Raw genomic sequence first — 19878 nt, 5'->3', positions numbered from 1 at the left:
TGCCTGCTCTAGCAGGGTCATTAACGTGAGACACAGGCTCTGCCCTTTGTGCTAGGCGTGAGCCTCCAGCGGATCCAATGTGTGACCATCGTAGAATGAGATGAGCGAACTTTTTCTATTTAGCCCATCTAATTAGGCTCCCCAGTGTGATGTGCCTAAAGGGTCCCAAAGCAGAGTGGTACTGCCAGCCTACAGTGAGACTCCAGTAGTTCTTGGGTCTTGCTCTGGACCAGAAGAGGTTGTCTGTGGAGACCTGTTACAGACGGTCAGCCTGGTGCTCACCATCACCTCCTGGAGTACCTTTATTACCCTGTGTTTGAAGGCCTTTACTGGTCCTGCAGTTCTGACTGCCTTGGAGACCATGCTAGTGACTGGTCCCCTTGATATTATAGACAGAGTGCCGCTTCCTTCGCTGACATGTGAGTCTTAGCTGGATGCTTGGACAACCGACTGGCACTGAGCTAGAGACTAAGGAGACTCAGAGGGCCCCTAAGATAGCATTTATCTGGATAGCATAAGATCTGAAAGCTCAGATCTTAAGGGCCTGCAGACACTAAGCCTAGCCTAGTACAAGCTGACACTGACTTCATCTCCTTTGGGAGGAGCTGGGACTCTGGGATGTTAGTCAGATGGGACCAACTGAGAAGAGACAACCTCAAAATCCCCTGTGGTCCAGTACAGGTTTTGGTTCTCATGTGGGCACACCACTATGTGGCTGAGTGTCCATCTAGAAGGCAGACCTGCGGTGCAATAGCGTTTCACAGAAGCCTTCACGTTCCAACAACAGGTGTTTCCCAGAACTTCAGTGAGAAGTTAGGATCGTGGCTTGTGACCCTACCTTAAGGAGGACAGAATCTAAATCTGCCCAGAGCACAAGAATCCAGAGACAAAGCATAGAAGACAGGAACCCCACCTGACAGGCTACTTCTGGTGTAACATAGAGAACTGATAAGAGATTTGCTCTTTGGAGTGATCTAGCTAGGTATGCTGAGGTCCCTAGCCTCCTGCTGGCCACAGCATGGGGAGAGAGGCTGCTACAGGCCAGCATGAACAGGCGGACCATCCTCACAGGGAGGAACACAGAGAAGGGACAGTGTGTAGACAGTGTCAGCTCAACCATGAGCTGGCCACACAGGCGTCACAGATGAACATGCCCTACATGGAGGTCCAGAGGGACAGCAGCTGCCCATGGCAAATAGTCTGAGATCTGTCCCCTGTACAGGCTGAAGTCACACATTGGAGGGAGAAGCATTTATTAGAAACAAGTATCCTAGGACCTCCGGGAAGTAGAATGTCCCCTGTCTGTAGAACAGCTGACATTTTCTGTGCCCTCCCTCCAGCATCCTCGGAGTCTGGGAGCACATGCCAGTCTGTCCAAGCCCAGCACCAGGGCACCAATCAGAGCCAGGCTTGGGAAGGATGGTCTGGAAGCCACAGGCCCAGGAGCTTAAGCTCATAGGAACTGGCTCATACAAAAGATTTTGCCGTGGACCCCAATGTTCACACACAGGTTATCTATAGAGGCTCTAGCCTGAGGTATTCACATTCATCCTTGAGTCTGTCAGAATGTCCTTGCAGAGGCTCTCACTGGGAGGACTGACTTAGAAGGAATAAAATAAATGAAACTGACCTTGCTGAAAACCTTGTCCAAAATCACCCCCTGCCTCATGCATGACATATGCTGAAGGAGCAGCAGCTCTGGGATCCCAGAATTCTGGAGGCAGCCTCCCAGACCTCACCGCCTACAGCTCCAGACAATCTGGGTCTGGCTATGACGCCATGGGGGCACCCACTGGTCACAGACCTCACAGCTGCTTGAAAGGAGCATTTAGGGGCTCAGAAGGACAAGAGCTGTGGTCCAAGTATGCTAAGGGTTGCCTGGGGCCTAAGTGCCCATCAGACACCCATACTCTGTGTCTGTACCTAAACCGAGAGAGTGCATCAGAACATCACCTCTCTTGCTTGAAGGTTTCAGGGATCCTAGGCCACGCTGGTCCAGAGCCTCGGAGCCAGGCTTGGGAGCCATGCTTGTAGCCATGCCCTCCAGGAAGTTTGTAGCTGCAGATGATGGGCCGTTTGGGCAGCTGAGGCAGCTGAGGAGGGATGGAGGAAAAGGAAGTCAAGGAAGAGAAAAGGATGGAGGGGAAGAAGGGAAGAATGGGAGGAAGAGGGAGGAGAGGGGAGAAGGATGGAGCACATCACATACCCCTGTGTACAGGCTGACTTGGACAATTCTAAGGATAGTCAGCAATGATAGGTAGAAAGCACATGACTGCCACCACCCAGCCTCCTACCCACCACCCAGCCCCACCAGCCACCACCCAGCCCCAACACCACCACCCAGCCCCACCACCCACCACCCAGCCCCACCACCACCACCCAGCCCCCCATCCACCATGCAGCCTCCCACCTCCCACCCTGCCTCCCACCCACCACCCAGCCTCCCATCCACCACCCTGCCTCCCATCCACCACCCAGTCTCCCATTACCCCTTCCTTACTAGAGCATCCAGAAGGGAGAGGCAGCTGCTTTCCCCGGTCGCAAACAAACAGTCACAACATTGACACCAGGAGAGGAGACTGTGCCAACCAGTGTGGCTCTGCTGATGTCTCACAGCACAGACACCAGACTCTCATGACCTCTGTGTCAAAACAGTTTCACGGATCCATTTGCAGGTCTGAGGTGACGTGGATATCGAGACCTTCAGATGGAGCCTGTTACTCTGAGCTCACTGAAACTGCTTCCCTGTGTCCAGCACCATGCAAGGGGCTGTGGTAGACACATGGAAGCTCCTGGGAGGGTGTCCCAGAATGGAGGCAGGTGGCAGGCACAGATTCCACCAGGACAAGGCAGGACGGAGCAAACGCTGTCTTCACTCTCTCTGCCCTTCTTTGCCTTGATTACCACCTGCGTCCTGTGCTATACTTTCTACTCCGTGGTGTGTGAAGACCTGCAGTCAGCTTTCATAGTCAGTGAGGAGTTTCCCAGTGACCACAACATGCATCGGGAGCCTCCATCTCCTCCACTGTGCCATCCCACCTGTCTCTTTCCACTCCTTCCTCCTCCGTCCCCACTGCCCCCTGTGCAGGAAAGTCTGTAGACCATTAGAGCCCATCTGGGAATCCACTTGCCCCCTTCCAACCTCTCACTGGGGGTTGCTCACTTGAGTGGTTTTACTTTTGATTCAAAAAGCTGACTTGCCCTGGGTCTCCCCGCTCCTAGCACCTTGTTTTGGTGTATGGCTATGATGGCTTTCATCCTGAGGGGTCTGTCTAGGAGGGAGCTCTCTCTTGCCCCTCAGCTGGGTCTTCTAAGTGTCTAAGCATCTAAGTCAGTCCCCTGGCTGGGGCAGACATACCCCAGAGTGGGTCTACATGTGCAGTTACCATCCTGTGCTAGTGTTTAGGGTTAGCAGGGACAGCCCCGGAACCTTTCTGGAGGACATCTTCACCTGCTTATCTTTAATTTGTTTCCATTTCTTTTCTTTCCGTTCTCTCCAAATGCTCAGTAGGATGTAAAGCATTCTATCTTTCCACTGAGAAATAGAGTTCTCTACCCCCTAAGATCAGCAGCAACTTAAAACAAAGGAGATTGCTCTTCCTGTGTAAAGGAGCAGGAAGCCCCAAATGGCCTGAAGGTGACTTCCTCTGGTCTGCATCATCTGGGTCTCCGGGAGGGTGAGGCAGTCTCTTCGAGGTAGGGAGCCATCTCCAAGCCAGTATGGGAGGCTCAGCCCTCTGTTGGGAACAAGACTGCCCTACTCAGCCCCAGGCACTTCCAGAAACAGCTGGACACAAGCCATTCAGTCCATCCAAAGAGCCCGCCCATGTCTTTGCTCAAGTCACACTGACTGCTGTGCTGCCTGCACACTTATCCCTTCAACTTGGTGCTGGGGACATTGCACAAGAGACGATGAGGCTCTCCATGTCACCTCTCCTGTTGTGAATGGGACAGCTGCCTTAGGAAGGAACCCTCGGTTCAATGTGGTCTGTATGCTTCCCTATAGGACTCCCAGGGACACCACATGGAAAATCATAGTGGAACCATAGGACAGCAGATGACACAGACAAGCAGTCACCAAGGCAGGCATTCAGTCACCTGCTGGTTTGCACTCTCTAGCTGCTTGGTGGAGATGGGACCCTCCTTACAAGAAACATGTCCTCCTGTGACCTTCCCACGACAATGGGGATAACACACCTGTTATAGCTGCACATATGTGACATCTGTAGGGCCATCTTACTGCGATGAGTGGCAAGGTGATGGTACCTGCTGAGCTGACATCCAGTGCCCAACAGAGAGGCGGAGGCTTTGGAATACCCCTGGCCAATTTGTGCCAAGAGACATTGGTAGAGAGCATGGATCAGCATCGTCCCTGGGCCCAGTTTCCCCCTGAGGGAGGAGCAGCTGCTCTTTCAACATTGCCTAACCACTGTGCAAATACTTTTTTCAGGCAAGTTAAATTAACACATCACATTCACTTTTCTTCTTTTACTGTTACGTAATAGGGTAAAAAAAAATGCTCCCATTGTAAGTGAGCCAGCCAGGAACTGCAGCTCCTAAGACGGGGCTTCAATGCCACGCCCCACTAAGGCAGGCAATGAGGTCTAGTGTCACTGGACCACAGGCAAGGACAGCCCTCCCTGACTTGACCCCTACCTAAGAAGCTGCTCGTCCGTCAGGCAGTGGGGAACTGGAGACCCAGAGACCAGCTAACTGCCCTAGCAAGTCTTGGCTCTAATCAGCAGACTCACCCTACCTACCCTGAGTCAGGTAGAATCCCGAACAGTCAACCCCCAGGTCCTGTAGGGTGCATACACCTGACAGGATGAATTGGCATAGTCGGTGGGGGTTCTAGCTGAGGGTCTCACATGAAAGACGTATTGACATAATGTGTTGTTGGTATAGTCAATAGGAGTTTAGCTGAGGGCCCCATGTGACAGACATGCCTAACAGAATAGGTACCATAACCAATGAAGGTTCTAGCTGAGGGTCTCACATGAGAGACATATTGACATAATGTTTTGTTGGTACAGTCAATAGGAGTTTAGCTGAGGGTCCCACGTGACAGACATGCCTGACACAACACGCTGTCACAGCCAATAAGAGTTCTAGCTGAGGGTCTCACAGGATGCTCCTGGTACAATTCATTGGTGCAATTGAGGGGGTTCTAGCACTGTATGGTTCCAGTGACTGCTACAAAACAGGTAAAAATCCACTCCAATTGTTACCTCATAGGCCATCTGTCCACAACTTAACAAGCCCACACACAGATTTCCATAGCCACCTGAGCTGCCCTCACCTCTAGAAAACACTCCCTGGCTCAGGAGCCCCAGAAGTGGTCAAGCAACCTGTGAAGGTCAGGCAGGCTCTTTCAGGTCACGGCAGCAGGAGTGAGGACAGAGCCTTTACTGGGAGCCTCTCAGGGAGCTTAGTCTGATTCCACACCCCCAGAGCACTACAACATTCAGACTGGTCTACTCCTATCTGGCCTGTCTTCAAACCACAGTCTCTCAGCCCATGAGCAGCTATGGGATGGTCCACAATGATGGTGTGAGTACCTGACTTTCTCTGACTCATATCTAAATACGTGTTTTGATTTCCTAAGGATCTAAGCCCAAACATTACAAGTCATTTCCCCTTAGTGACCTTCAGTGGCCCCAAGTGCCAGTTAGGTACCCCTGCCCCTCCCAACCACTCAGGCCTATGCATTCATAATTGGGATGAGCTCCTGCCCCAGAATCTCATCACACCTTCTCTTCTGGTCCAGGGTCACAGTCAAAGACTGTCCCATCTGAGCATCAACTCCTCCGGGCCCACCCTCACATCTTCCTGCCTCTCAGCCAACACCCTGTCCTACACTCAGCGGGTGTGAAGTGGACACTGGGTGATTTATATGGCCTGGATTTAGTTTTCCTATGCTCAGAGCACAGGGGGAAGAAAAGTGCTCTAAGAAATGAGGTCTTGTCACATTCCAGCTGCACAGTCAAAGGCAGACACCCCATTAGGAGGCCAATCATTTCTAAAGGTTAAATATGATGGTGCTTGAAAAATAATTCGAGCTGTTTAAATGTAGGGCACTGAAAAAAGTTCAGTCCAAGAATGCTCTCGGGCTCGAGGCAGGCAGCGTTTCCCTTAATGTTGAATAGGATGCAGTTTGCTCCCACCTCCTCCCTTGGGATGTGGGACACAGAGGTCTGGACTCGGCTAAAGTCACATGGCTGGGCCTCTCCTCCTTGTGCCACTGACAGCTAAATGTTCTTTTAGCCAGCACAGCCTAAATGGCTGGGAGGATGAAGAAGCAGATGGATGGATAGATGAGTGTGTGGATGGGTAGATGAGTGTCCTGATTAACTTTTTTTTTTCAACTTAACATAAGCTAGAGTCATTTAGAAAGACAGAGTCTCAGTTGAAAGAAAACGCCTCCATCCGACTGTCCTGTGGGAAAGCTTGTGGTGTATTTTCTTGAGGTTATTGATGAGAGGGCTCAGCTCACTGTGGGTGATGCCGTCCCTGGGCTAGTGGTCTTGGGTGCTATAAATTAAAAAAAAGCACCCAGGCGGTGGTAGTGCACGCCTTTAATCGGAGTCAGGCGGATCTCTGTGAGTTGGAGGCCAGCCTGGTCTACAGAGTGAGGTCCAGGACAGGCATCAAAACTACACAGAGAAACCCTGTCTCGAAAAAGAAAAAGAAAAAGAAACAAAAAAAAGCAGGCTGAGCAAGCCAGGAGAAGCAAGCCAGTAGGTAGCCCTCTTCCATGGCTTCTACTTCTGTCCCTGCCTCCAGGTTCCTGATCTCTTTGAGTTCCTGCCCTGACTTCCCTCAGTAGCAGACAAAATAAATAGATCCTTCCCTTCTCAAGCAGCTTTGGGTCATGGTGTTTCATCACATGGAAACCCTAAGACAATGGGCAGAGGATGGATGGAGAGGTGGGTGGGGGAGTGGGTGGATGGGGAGGTGGATGGGGGAGTGGGTGGATGGGGGTGGGGGGAGTGAATGGGTGGGGAAGTGGGCAGGGGAGTGGATGGGTGGGGAGGTGGGCGGGGGAGTGGATGGGTGGGGAGGTGGGTGGGGGAGTGGATGGATGGGGAGGTGGGTGGGGGAGTGGATGGGTGGGGAGGTGGGTGGGGGAGTGGATGGGTGGGGAGGTGGGTGGGGGAGTGGATGGGTGGGGAGGTGGGTGGGGGAGTGGATGGGTGGGGAGGTGGGTGGGGGAGTGGATGGATAGGGAGGTGGGGGAGAGTGGATGGATGGGGAGGTGGGTGGGGGAGTGGATGGGTGGGGGAGTGGATGGATGGGGAGGTGGGTGGGGGATTGGTTGGGTGGGGAGGTGGGGGGGAGTGGATGGGTAGAGAGGTGGGTGGGGGAGTGGATGGGTGGGGGAGTGGATAGATGAGGAGGTGGGTAGGGGAGTGGATGGGTGGGGAGGTGGGGGGGAGTGGATGGATGGGAAGGTGGGTAGGGGAGTGGATGGGTGGGGAGGTGGGGAGGAGTGGATGGATGGGGAGGTGGGTAGGAGAGTGGATGGGTGGGGAGGTGGGGAGGAGTGGATGGATGGGGAGGTGGGTAGGAGAGTGGATGGGTGGGGAGGTGGGGGGGAGTGGATAGGCGAGGGAGTGGATGGATGAGGGCGTAAACGCACAAGAGGAGAAAGATCAGTGACTGCTGAGGTGACAAGGCAGCAGGTGGGTGAGAATAAGAGGGGAGGACAATTGTCCCCAAGGAAGACGGGGAACCCTAACAGCTTATTTTATCCCCCAAATTAATCACACCTTTGTGAACTCAGACACATGGGAGCATGTTTTATTATTTATTGTTGTTATTGCTATGTTTTGCAAGGAATGTTTCTTTACATTCAAATATTGGGTAAAACATAGTGAAGTAAAATATGATGTAGCTGAGTTGGTAGAGTGATTGCCTAACATGCAGGAAGCCCCGAGTCTCATTCCCAGCACCACATAAAACCAGGCATAGGGGCTGGAGAGATGGCTCAGAGGTTAAGAGCACTGAATGTTCTTCCAGAGGTCCCGAGTTCAATTCCCAGCACCCACATGGTGGCTCACAACCATCTGCAATGAGATCTGGTGCCCTCTTCTGTATACATAATAAATAAATCTTAAAAAAACAAAAAAAAAAAAAACAGGCATAGGCATAGTGGTGCACACCTAACATCCCAGCACTCAAGAAGCAGAGGCAGGTGAATCAGGTCCAGAGACACCCTTAGTTACATAGCAAGTTCAAGGCCTGCCTGGGCTCCAACAAACAAACAAACCTGTTAGCTCCTAAGTAACAGGGAATTACAGGCATTTAAGGAGATGTTCTTACTCCCTCACATTAGCTCAGAAAATAGGCCTGACAGAGATGGAAACTCTCCACATAGCCGTGGGGACTTGTGAGCCAGCCTGGCACAGAGGACCAAATGGGGCTGCAGAATGTCCGTGAACGCTCCTCACTTCGTGCAAGTGCTAAAAAGAAAGGGGCTGAGGCAAATGCAGGAACAAATGATGGTTGTTCTACAAACGTTTCTTCAACAAGGTCAAGTATCGTAAACATACAAATTAGTTTAACATAAACAAACATGTTTGGGAATTCCTCAGCTACTGTGTGAAAATTAGTCTGTCTTATGCAAAGAAATTATAGGTTCAGTGTTTCCAAAAATAGTCATTACTAAGTGTGCATGTAAAAGGTGATGACTGCATTTGATTAGTTCTTGTGGCTCACACAGTCCACGGATGGGCGGGGATGGGTGGGTGTGAGAGACATAAATGTGGAAAATGTGGACACATGGACACAAGGACACGAGACAAGCCCTGTGCAGTTGGAGCCCCTGATCTTCATCAGAGCACAGGAGCAATGGAAACACCATGGCTCCTCGTGTTCTCCTTGCTCATTCATGGTCCCTTGGAGGGTGATGGACATGCTTCCCTGAAAGAAGAGCCCTGCCCAACTATGTTGGGTCATCTGCCAGCTGACCTCTTCCCACCAAAGAACTAAACTTCACCAAAGCCAGCAGATAACTGACTGTCCAGTGCTTACCTTGGCGGAAATGTGAGCCTAGCTTTAGGACAGACCACTGGGAACAATAATATACCAATCCACGGGATGGATGGAGGCCAATGGAACACACTGAGTCTCATGTACTCGCCTGGAAGGTAGACTCCGACCTTAAAGGCCCAGCCACCGTCTGCCCAGCCTTGAGACATACTCACTGAATAAACACGCATGTATGCAGCTCTGTTGGCAGTGTGGATTGGCACGCCTTGGGGCCAGAGGGTTATCCAGTTCCCTTGCCTCTTCCTGGAATCTGGAGACACCTCCACAATGCTCTGCACTCTGGGGTGGGCATCTGTATGTGAATGAACATCCAGTCCAAGCATGCATGGTCACAGCTGGGCTAGGGATCTCAACAGACTGACCTCAGGCCCGCAAGCCTAGTGATCTACCTACCCACTGACAGAGTGGCCCCACCGGTTTCTGACAGTAGTAAAATGGCTTTTGCCAAAGTTGGTTCTTCTTCATGTCTCCATATATCCTGTTCTTTACCCACCTTGTCAGCACCTCCCTACTCCTGAGATGTCCAAAAGCATCCTCTTTTTTCTTCCCCCCCCCCCCGTCTCCCCTTTTTCTGGTTTTCAAGACAGGGTTTCTCTGTGTAGCCCTGTATGTCCTGGAACTCGCTCTGTAGACCTGACTAGTCTTGAACTCAGAGATCTGCCTGCCTCTGCCTCCTGAGTGCTGGGATTAAAAGCTTGTGTCGCCACGGCCCACTTGGCATTCTCTTTTTCTAGGGTTCAGTGTCCCACTCTGAAGGCATGGCCTAGCCCTTTGGCTAGACCCAGGCTGGAAGATATTGACTGTGGTGCTACAAGGTTACCTGAGGTCAGGGAGTGATAACAAAGACATGGCAGCCCCCTGCGTCCAACCACTGCATGGATATACCCTCCACACCTCTCCCCTGACCTTCAGCACAAGGCTGCTAAGACCAATGGTCACCTCTAGCTCTGGCCCAGGCTTCAGTGGAAAGGATGAGAAGTCTGAAGTGTCTGGCGGGTTCTTCCAGAAAAGGTCGTGGACCCGAGTAGCCTGAGCTTGGGGAGGAGGGCAACGGTCATTTGTGAGTGTGACTAAAGTACTCATTAGCCATTTCAGAAGAAATGAAGCCAAAGGACTTTGCAAATACCTGGGACTCAGGGAAAATCTCCGCTTGGAATGGAACATTCTAGCTGGTGAGGGGACTGACTCAGATAAAGCCCTGAAGGTGCTACAGAGAGGAGACCTGCCAGAAATGAAACCGCTTGCAGGGGGCACATCCCCCAGGTGGTACACTCTTTCCACGTAGTAAACAGCAACTAGAAGTGACAAGGGGCAACCACGTGATAGAGGCCTCAGCTTCAGTTTGAGCTCTGGCAGGAAGACATATGCTATCTAGACCCCCCATACCACTGCAAGCCTGCAGAAGCTGACTGGATGCAGAATGTGTGGAAGAGAGAAGATGCTGAAGCGTGGCTCAGATCCTCTCTGGTCTTCTTCCGGACCTGCACATGACCTTTAGGTGCCAGGGTCCCTACAGGGGAACAACTGCAGAACCAGCCTTCAGCACTCAAGACTCCAGTCCCTTGGGGATGGCTCTCTCATCCTGAGACCTAGAGAGGAGACTTTTCCTGGATCATCAGGGGCCTTAGCTCCATGAGGCAACAGAGTCCTTAAGCCATTGGCACTGTCTAACCTTGGGTACTGTGAACCCCACTGCCTGGCACCTCAGTGACACACTAGGAGGTACTATAGACTGAAGGGCCATTAGATTTGGAGATATCAAGGCCAAAGCTGACTTTTAAAGGCCATTGTGAGGAGCTAGATCGTGCAACAGCAGAGCTGACTGATGCATCCTGTGAGGAGGATCAAGGTAGCTCTGTTCATGACATCCAAGGACAAAATTTCTTTTCATTCCTGCAGCAGGAAGAGAGGAACAGGAAGGGACTGAAGTGGGCCACAGGTCATGTGGGCTGCCAAGACTTGGGAAAACCCAGATGAATCTGAGACAGGCAGGTTCAAGGGCCTCTGGAAGGTGTGTGTGTCACTGCTGACCCCCAGCCCAGATGAGGCTGCCTCCACGGCAGTAGAGCTTCAGTCCAAAGCCCAGAACTCTTGGCTTTCTCTCTCTGCTTACATGGAGCTGGGTAAGAGCAACGACATGAGTGAGTAACAAGGTGTGAGAAAGGATGCTCTCCTTCATCCTCACAGGCAGAATACCTAACCGGCTTCATGTGACTATCAGCTCTCACTGTTGCCCTGGGAACAGCCAATGAGGAGTTCTGATGTGTGTCATTTTAAAGATTGTCAGCCAGGTGATGATCTGTGTAGACTACAGGATGACATTCCTTGACCTGATCCTCCCCCTGAGCACTAGAGATGTTGTCTGGGGTGGGGACCACTCAGGTGTGATCTAACAGGAAGTCCTGGATCCCACTGCACTGTGTAGCCATTGACAATCCATTCTCCACCCCAGGCAGCTCCTTCAGATCAGAATGCAGCAAAGCCTCCTCTTTCTGGGCATGGGAACAAATTATAGTCCTGTGCAGCCCAAGCCTGGGCCTGCATTTCACACCTGCCTCTTGCCCAGGCTCTCCAAGGCTCCTGGGAATTCTGGCACTTTATCCTTTTAATTAACACATGGCTACTATGACCTTCTGTCACTTAGTGAAGCTGATCGGGTGTTCCCTCAGGAGGCACAGGAGAGTGGCTCACTGCTGGGGATCACCACAGCACTGCTGCCGGATGGCTAGTTTTCATTACCATAAAACCCTTCAGTGACTTTTCATCATTTCAGACCAAAACCAATAAACAAATTCGCATATGTCTAAGGGGCCCAATCCAGGGTGCAGCACATTGTGACACAGAAAACCCTGGAGGAGCCCAGCCGTGTCCTTCATTGTCCTAATCTAGGAGATAGCAGTCTGGACTCTATTCCAGTCCCCAACCCTGATATCTACAGCTGAGACATGGTGACATAGTGACTTGTGGTTTGTCCTGGGCAGGCTGAGCAGCGCTCACACTAACCATGCTTGACCCGGGCAAGTGGATGGAGTGTGCATTACTTTTCTCGTTGGTGTGATAAAACACAGAGTAGGAACAACTTAGGGGAAGAGCGGTTCGTTTGGGCTGACAGTTGACAGGGTTGGTCCTCAACGTGTGTAAAGCACGGTGGTAGAAACGGCTTGCAGCTGCGGTTGCAGGAGCAGGAGGCTGCTTTCTCTCAGCTCGAGGTTCTGGGAAGCAGAGAGAAGGGGCTGCTGCTGCTGCTGCTGCTCAGCTGGCCGCCTTCTTTTTCCCTTTTTGTCCAGTCTAGGATCCCAACCCACCCACATCCAAACAGGTCTTCCCTTAGTCCTCCCTGGGAGCACTCTTGCAGAAATGCCCAGAGATGCGTCTCCTAGGTGATTCTAAGGCCAGTCAAGTCAACAATGAAGATTAATCCATCAGAGATGGCTCAAATCGTAAGGAAACAAAGAAAACAAACACACTGGAAGTTTTCTTAAATCACTGAGAAATTACTAATGCTTCTAGGTGCCCTGGCCAAGAATGTTTCTATTACCCACTGCAGAATAGAGAATCCCACTACCTGGTTCCACCAAGGGAACCAGGTATTGAAAGGGCAGGCAACTGCCAGTGCAGAGGCCTGGAAATAAGACAGTCTGTCTTTCTGGGCCCTGTTTCTACACTGGCTGTATAGTGTGAACAAACAGATTCAGCTCCCTTTTTCAGACAGGGCTGGTTGGTGGGAGCAAAGCCCCTCCCATACTAGGCCAGACTGAGGGAGGCCAAGAAGGAAAGAAAAAGGAAGAGGGAGGAGGGAGGAGGGAAGAGAGAAGGAAGAAGGGGCAGTAGGATGGAGGGGGAAGAAAGAAGACAGGGAGGATGGATGAGAAGGAAAGAGGAGATGGGAGAAGAAAGAGAGTGAAAAGGAAGAGGAAATGGGGAGAGAAGGGAGGAAAAAGAAGGGGAAGTGGGAGAGAGGAGAGGGGGAAAGGAGAAGGAGGTAGAGGGAGAAGGACCAGAGAGGAGAGGACAAGAAGGGGGTAGAGGGAGAAGGAAAGGAGAAAGTGGAGAGGAAGCTGAAAGGGATGAGCAGGAGGGGATGCGGAAGAGGAGGGGAAATCAGGGCCCTGGTTCAGTCTACACTCTCTAGATCTAGGCAGAGAGCTCCAGATTCATGAGCCCCTGCCCACTCCAGGAATGTCACAAAAGTATCACCACGGGCACCAGTTAGGACTGAAATGCAGGTGTGTTGACTTAAGTCACATCTCTCACTGCACACAAGTGTGCATCACCAAGAGTTCACCAGGCCAGCATGCATGGGGGGGGGGGGGATACTTGGGAACAGATAGATTTTTTTTTGCATTTTCAAAAGTATGGTATGGTTTTTTCTTTTCCTTTCTTCCTTCCTTCCTGCCTTGCCTTCCTTTCTCTCTCTCTCTTTCCCCCTCTCTCCCTTCCTTTTTTCTCTCTCTCTCTTTCTTTCTTGCTTTCTTTCTTTCTTTCTTCTTTTCTTTCTTTTACATCCTGACTGCAGTTTCCCCTCCCTCCTCTCCTCCCAGTCCCTCCCCCACCTCCCCTCTGCCCCATCCCCATCTTCTCCTCCCATTTCTAGTCAGAAAAGGCCAGACCTCCCGTGGATATGAATAAAACATGGTATATCAAATTGCAGTAAGAATAAGCACTTTCTTTTGTATTAAGGCTGGGCAACGCAATCCAGTATAAGAAATAGGGTCCCAAAAGCCAGTAAAAGACTCAGAGACAGCCCCTGCTCCCACTGTTAGGAGCCCCACAAAAAGACCAAGCTACACAACTGTAACATATATGCAGAGTGCCTAGGTCAGTCCCATGCAGGCTCCCTGGGTGTCAGTTGTCTCTGTGAGCCCAGGTCAGTTGATTCTGTGGATTTTCTTGTGGTGTCCTTGACATCTCTGGCTCATACTATCCTTTCTCCACCTTGAGAACAGATAGATTCAAGTCCCACCCAAGGACTACAGCCACATTTTTTCTCTCTCTCTTCCAATAGATAAACCACAGGATTTCTGCTCTATGTCTATTTTCAGGGCCTCTTAGAACATTCAGATCTGGTTAGCTCCTTCCTCAAGCCTACAAGCCTACAAGGACATCATCGAACTAGGTTGTAGAGGCCAGAGCATATATCAGCTGATATATGGAAGGTAGTTGATGTGATAAACACCACAACCAAAAGCAATTCAGGGAGGGAGAGGTTTATTTCACTTCACTGGTTACCGTCCATTACTGATGGAAGTCAGGACAGGAACTCAAGACAGGAACCTGGAGGCAGGAACTGAAGCAGAGGAGACCATGGAGGAACACCGCATACTAGCTTGCTCCCCATGGCTTGCTCAGAACTACCTTTCTTATACAGCCCATGGAGTATGTTCCTTTCTTTTAACTGCCCAGGGGTGGCACTAACCACAGTGGGCTGGGTCCTCCCACATCAATCATTAATCCAGAAAATGCCTCACAGGCTTTCCTGCCAGCCACTCTAATGGGGATATTTTCTCAGTTGAGGTTCCCTTTTCCCATGTTAAGTTGACAAAATGCTAAGACAGCAGGCCACAGCAACAGTGGAGAAAGTGACCCAGGCACTGGTGAGAGCCTCACAATGTCCACCCGAAGACCAAGCCTGACAGTCAAGGACACATTGAGACTTCTCCTAGGAGTAAATACAGAGCAGTGTCAACAGAGGGGGTGGTGTCAGGAGGTGGAGGCAGGGGACAGTGGGCTGACTCTCAGAAGACAATTGGATCCATCACTGGTGAGGCCTTGAGGCAGGGTGGGAACCATGCTGCATAGAGCTGCGAGAGCCGAGGCAGACAGGAGCTGAAGCGTAGCCGAAGGGGCTCAGAATTGCCCACAAGAGGTAGGAGACTGTCCCACTGTAGCTGCTTCTACAACCTCTTCGTCATCTTCAACACCAAGAGCCAGGTCTATGCGTGTTTGTTACACCTGGTTGAGAATTTAAGAATCATAATATCACATTTACAGAGCTGCACATCATGCTTTTCAATTTTGTTTCCAGTTGAATATTGTCTACCCGAAAGCATTCTCTCTCACAGACTGACATTAAGCAGGAGTGATGGAGAGCTCTTTTAGACTTCCTTCCTGCTCTACCTATTCTGCCTGTGCTCTGCAGCCACCTGCCCAGGCAACAGGGCCCAAGAAGACCGCTCAGAAATGGGCATCTCTATCACCAGAGGCCACAAGCCCGCCTGAAGAAACAGCTCCTGGGAACAGTGTTTTTTAAGTTGTATCCCATACTCATTGTATACACTCCGCATCCCACCACTTGGTGACAAATCCTTCAGAAAATGACCCCATGTTGGTCCAGGGCCACTGGGTAGCCAGTGAGCCTCCAAGAGCAGGCCAAAAGCTTGGTCAGTAAGCACTCTACATTAACTCTGGTCGGCAGGATGTGGGAGCCATGGGTGCTAAAGGTTCCCTCAGAGACCAGGGCTCAGGCTGCAGAGCTGGGCCAGTAGGGATAAATCTGTCACCCCAGCAAGTGGCCAGGCTACCTCAGAGACAAGAGTGCAGTGGCCTATCACACACGCTCAGTTTTGTCATGACAACTCAGGATTGATGCTCATTGGCAGAGAAAGTGGTACAGGAAACATAGACGCCACAGCCGCCCAAATCTCGGTCAAGCCTCCTTCTCTTCACAGACTATTTTGAAACAAACCCCAGACATTTCATCACTGTCTATAAATACTCAGCATGATAGCAGAAAGGTAACGGCTATTTTGTAAACACAGCCATGATGGCACTACCCAACACTCAAACCGCCAGAAAGCTCCTTTGTAATCAAGTGTGAAGCTTGCTTCGGGCTGTCTAGACTGTCCTAACCTTTGTCCCTACATCTGGAAGTGGACACATTGTCCAGGATCCTCTGGCCAAGTCTCTTCAGCTTTCGTTTTCTGCTGGAGAACCGGGCTAATTGGTCTTGCCGGCACCCCCATCTTGGCATTGCAGTGACCTCTTGGCCTTGCCCTCCGACCCTGGCTTCACAGTGCCCTTCCATTCCTCTACACCAGTCACTGTTTCTTGGATTTTTTTTTTCCTGGACGGATTTGGAGACATGAGACCTCAAGCACTGGACATTGCAGTTGGGGCAAGGAAGGAAGGGAGGGATTCAAGGACCTCAGATAAGGACTCATGGATTTGGGGATACTTGACCTCTCCTGGGAACATAACTACTGTGGACTACAAAGTGAGCAATGGGGAGGTAAATGCGTCCTGGTCTGGTCCCGCTGGAGAAAGTTACAGAAGGGTGAGCCCAGGATCGAGGAACTGGGTCCTAGGAGGTAACGGGAATAGGGCCTGAGCTGGCTCATCTAAACTCTTTGCAAACTCTGTGTGAACTCAGAGCTGAGCAGCCATCCTGGAGCGTAGAAGTTGCTTGGGGAACCCCATCAGATGTTGAGAGCTCCAGGCTGTCGGAGGCAGCTATTTATTCACATCAAATCCTCAAACTTAAAAAGTTGTTTAGGGACATTTTCCCAGTAAGAGACACTTGTAATGCATTGCCCGGGGGCTATGGCAGAGGAGAACTCCAGGGTGGGCTGGGCTTGTGTAAAATGGATCTTCAGAGATTTGTTTCCTGCACAATCAGATCACCTCAGTCTAAATATATGGGTGAATCAAGTGTCACCACAGCTCCAGGAACTCATCAAATATTCAAGAGTCCCCTTGATTCCCCATTTCTCCCAAGAATGGGATGGGTCCTCAGAGCTCTGATTCTGCACTCACCTGGAGGAATGTGGTAATGGACCTGCTCTTGGAGTCACAGAAGGCCTGTAGTAATAGCAGGGAGCAGGCTGGGACCCCTGCCCAAGACTCTCAGCAGAAGCCTCCAGCAGCTGTCCTCTGTGACCAACACTTTATCAAAAGCACTGTGCACTGCCCTGTCCAGACCCAGCCAGCCTCATCTACCCTCCTCAGATAAAGGTAGGGAGCTAGCAGGAGCCACCCACCACAGCATGGCCCTTTGGGGTGATGATACCTCAGGTGCTGGAGGAGGAGGGGCAAGTGCAGCCCCTTTCCTCCCACCTGCCAATAGCTCGGATGATGAGGGTGAGGGACACAGGAGCGCCTCTGACTCCTCACCCCCCACCCCTGCCTTCTCATCCCTACTTCCGCTGCCCACTTCCCTTCCTCCAGCTCAGCAGCGGTTCCTGGTGTCTAGGTTCCTGGGAACCCTGCTGCTGGGGCACCAGCTCACCAAGACCAAGAAGGAGGAGAGTACACAAGACTGTGGCTGCACCTTCTCTCCCAGCAGCCCCATCACTCACCACAACTTTCTTGGTGCTCACTGGAAAAACTGTTGAACGTATGGTATGACCGGTCAAATATTTGGAGTTTGTGAAATGTGTTTTAAAATTAATGAGGATTTTAACTTTTATAAACTTCTAAAATTCAAAATACACCAACTTAGGGGAAAAAAGAGTTCCCAGTCATGTGAAGCCAGCTCACACTGACCTGTTTTCTGCCCTGTAGTCCTTGGAATTTCACTGAGCTCCCATCCTTCACTGTGACAAGACACCCTAAGGTATCAACTTAGAGGAGGAAGAGTCCATCGGGCTCCTGGTTGCAGAGGTTTCAGTCTATGGCCACTAGAGTTCACTGCCTCTGAGCCTGTGGGAGACAGATAACGGTAAGGAGAGCGGAGCAAAACAGCCCCGTGGCAAAGAAGCAGGAGCGGAAGGAAAGAGGGAAAAGAGAGGAGAAGGGGCTGGGAATAAGCCACACCCATGGGTACCTTCTCTTTTTTCCAGGATCCACCCCCATGTTTCTACCACCTCCCAACATACCAGCCAATGATGACCTTATCAGTGGATCTGTCCATCAGTAAGGTCAAAACATTCAGAATCCAGTCCCCGCCCCATCCCCAGACATCCCACCTTTGACCATGGGAACCATGCCCCCATGCGCAAGCCCTTGGGCACATTTCAGATCCGAACCCCTGCACACACTGCACTTTGGTTTGGTTCCGTTAGCACACTCTACCAGTCCTGCCTCTAGGGTGGAAGCACCAATGGCTGCTCTTACAGTGTGGCCAACCGCACGGCTCCTAAGAAGGCTGGATCTCTTAGGGAGAGTTTGGTATTGCTCCACCGTCACCCTCCATGGCACCCTACAGGGTGTCCCTATCTGGTGGGACATCCCTCCTCAGTCCTGCCTTGCCGCCTTCAAGGCTGTCCCTACTGGTGGGTCCTGCCATTCCGTCCCCGAAGCCCCACCTCTGACCACTCCCACCCTGATGGAACCTCCTGCACAAGCGAGGGGTGCTGCTTCTGCTCCCGTGACATTTGCTCTCCCCTTATTTCTTGTCTTTTTGCCTGGAATTAGTTTGTTTTTCCTGCCCCACTTTGTAGCATGGGCAAATACTAGAGTGAACTCAATCACCAAAATAAGAAGTTAACTGAAGAAAAAAAAAAAAAAACTAAATGTCTCCACTATAAATTTCTCATTTTTGTTGTTTAAGCTACTTTTATTGGGTTTTTAACATGGCAGTGAACAGGAAGAAAGTAATATCTGAAAATATGACAGCAGAGCATGGGGTGAGCAATCACCATCCACCAACTGACCAGCCATGGCTTACAGACATGGTCAGTGAAGAGGACTCCCATGCTGGCACAGTTTTAAACACACACACACACACACACACACACACACACACTCAAACCCATAAGCTCTTCTGTATTCACACTCACATACATTCACACCTATATGCTCACACACTCATGCATACTCACACACACTCACACAAACACATACACATGCATTCTAACATCTACACTCATAGCCACATGATTCATATCCATACATGCACATTCCCATATGTTAACACCCACATGCATTTATTCACACCTGATGGCACACACATGAGCATACTCTCACACATGCTTGCACACTTACATACATTCCCATACTCCTAATAACACCCGACTACACATAATCCAACCTGCATGTTTATGAATGTTCATGCACAAATGGTGCACACTCATACTAGTACACTCACATGCTCACATGACTCACATATACACACACTCAAATCTGCACTCTTAAGCACATTCACACACACACACATAAGTATATTTATGTCCTCACAATATGTGTGAAAACACACATACACGCTCACTGTGATGACTAGTTTTATGTCACAAGCTAGAGTCATTTTGAAAAAGGAACCTCAATTGAGAAGATGTCCGTACCCGACTGGTCTATGGACAAGGCTGTGGTGCATTTCCCTGACTAATGATTGATGTGGAAGGGCCCAGATCACTGTGGGAAGTGCCATCCCTGGGCTGGTGTTCTGGGGTGCCATAAGAAAGCAGGCTGAGCAAACCACAAGAAGCAAGCCACTAAGCAGCACTCTTACAGGGCCTCTGCTCCACTTACTGCCTTCAGGCTCCCGCCGTGAGATTTTGCCCTGGCTTCACTCAGTGATGGACCCATAAGCTGTAAGGTGAAATACACTGTTTCTTCCCAAAGATGCTTTTGGTCATAGTGTTTTATCATGGCATTAGAAATCTTAACTAAGAAATGGGTACCAGGAGTGGAGTATGGCTGTGACAGACCTGACCATGTTTGGGGGAAGACTGTGGTAGCATCTGAACTTCGAGCTGTAAAAGCCGTTTAGTGTTCATCACCCAGTGGGCTTCTCTGTGGCATCTTGGAAGAGTATTGAGACATATGCAGACAATGGGGACCTGGCTTGTGTCATTTCAGAGGGAAGATTTGAAGGCCTCTTAAATAAGACTCCACCAGGGCCGTGTGTGTGATGTTTTAAGAATCTGTGTGTCTAGTCAGCTGGAGCTGAAG

Source organism: Peromyscus eremicus, chromosome 1 (genome assembly GCF_949786415.1).
Source record: "Peromyscus eremicus chromosome 1, PerEre_H2_v1, whole genome shotgun sequence".
Classification (NCBI taxonomy): Eukaryota; Metazoa; Chordata; class Mammalia; order Rodentia; family Cricetidae; genus Peromyscus; species Peromyscus eremicus.
This window is presented reverse-complemented; position numbering follows the sequence as displayed.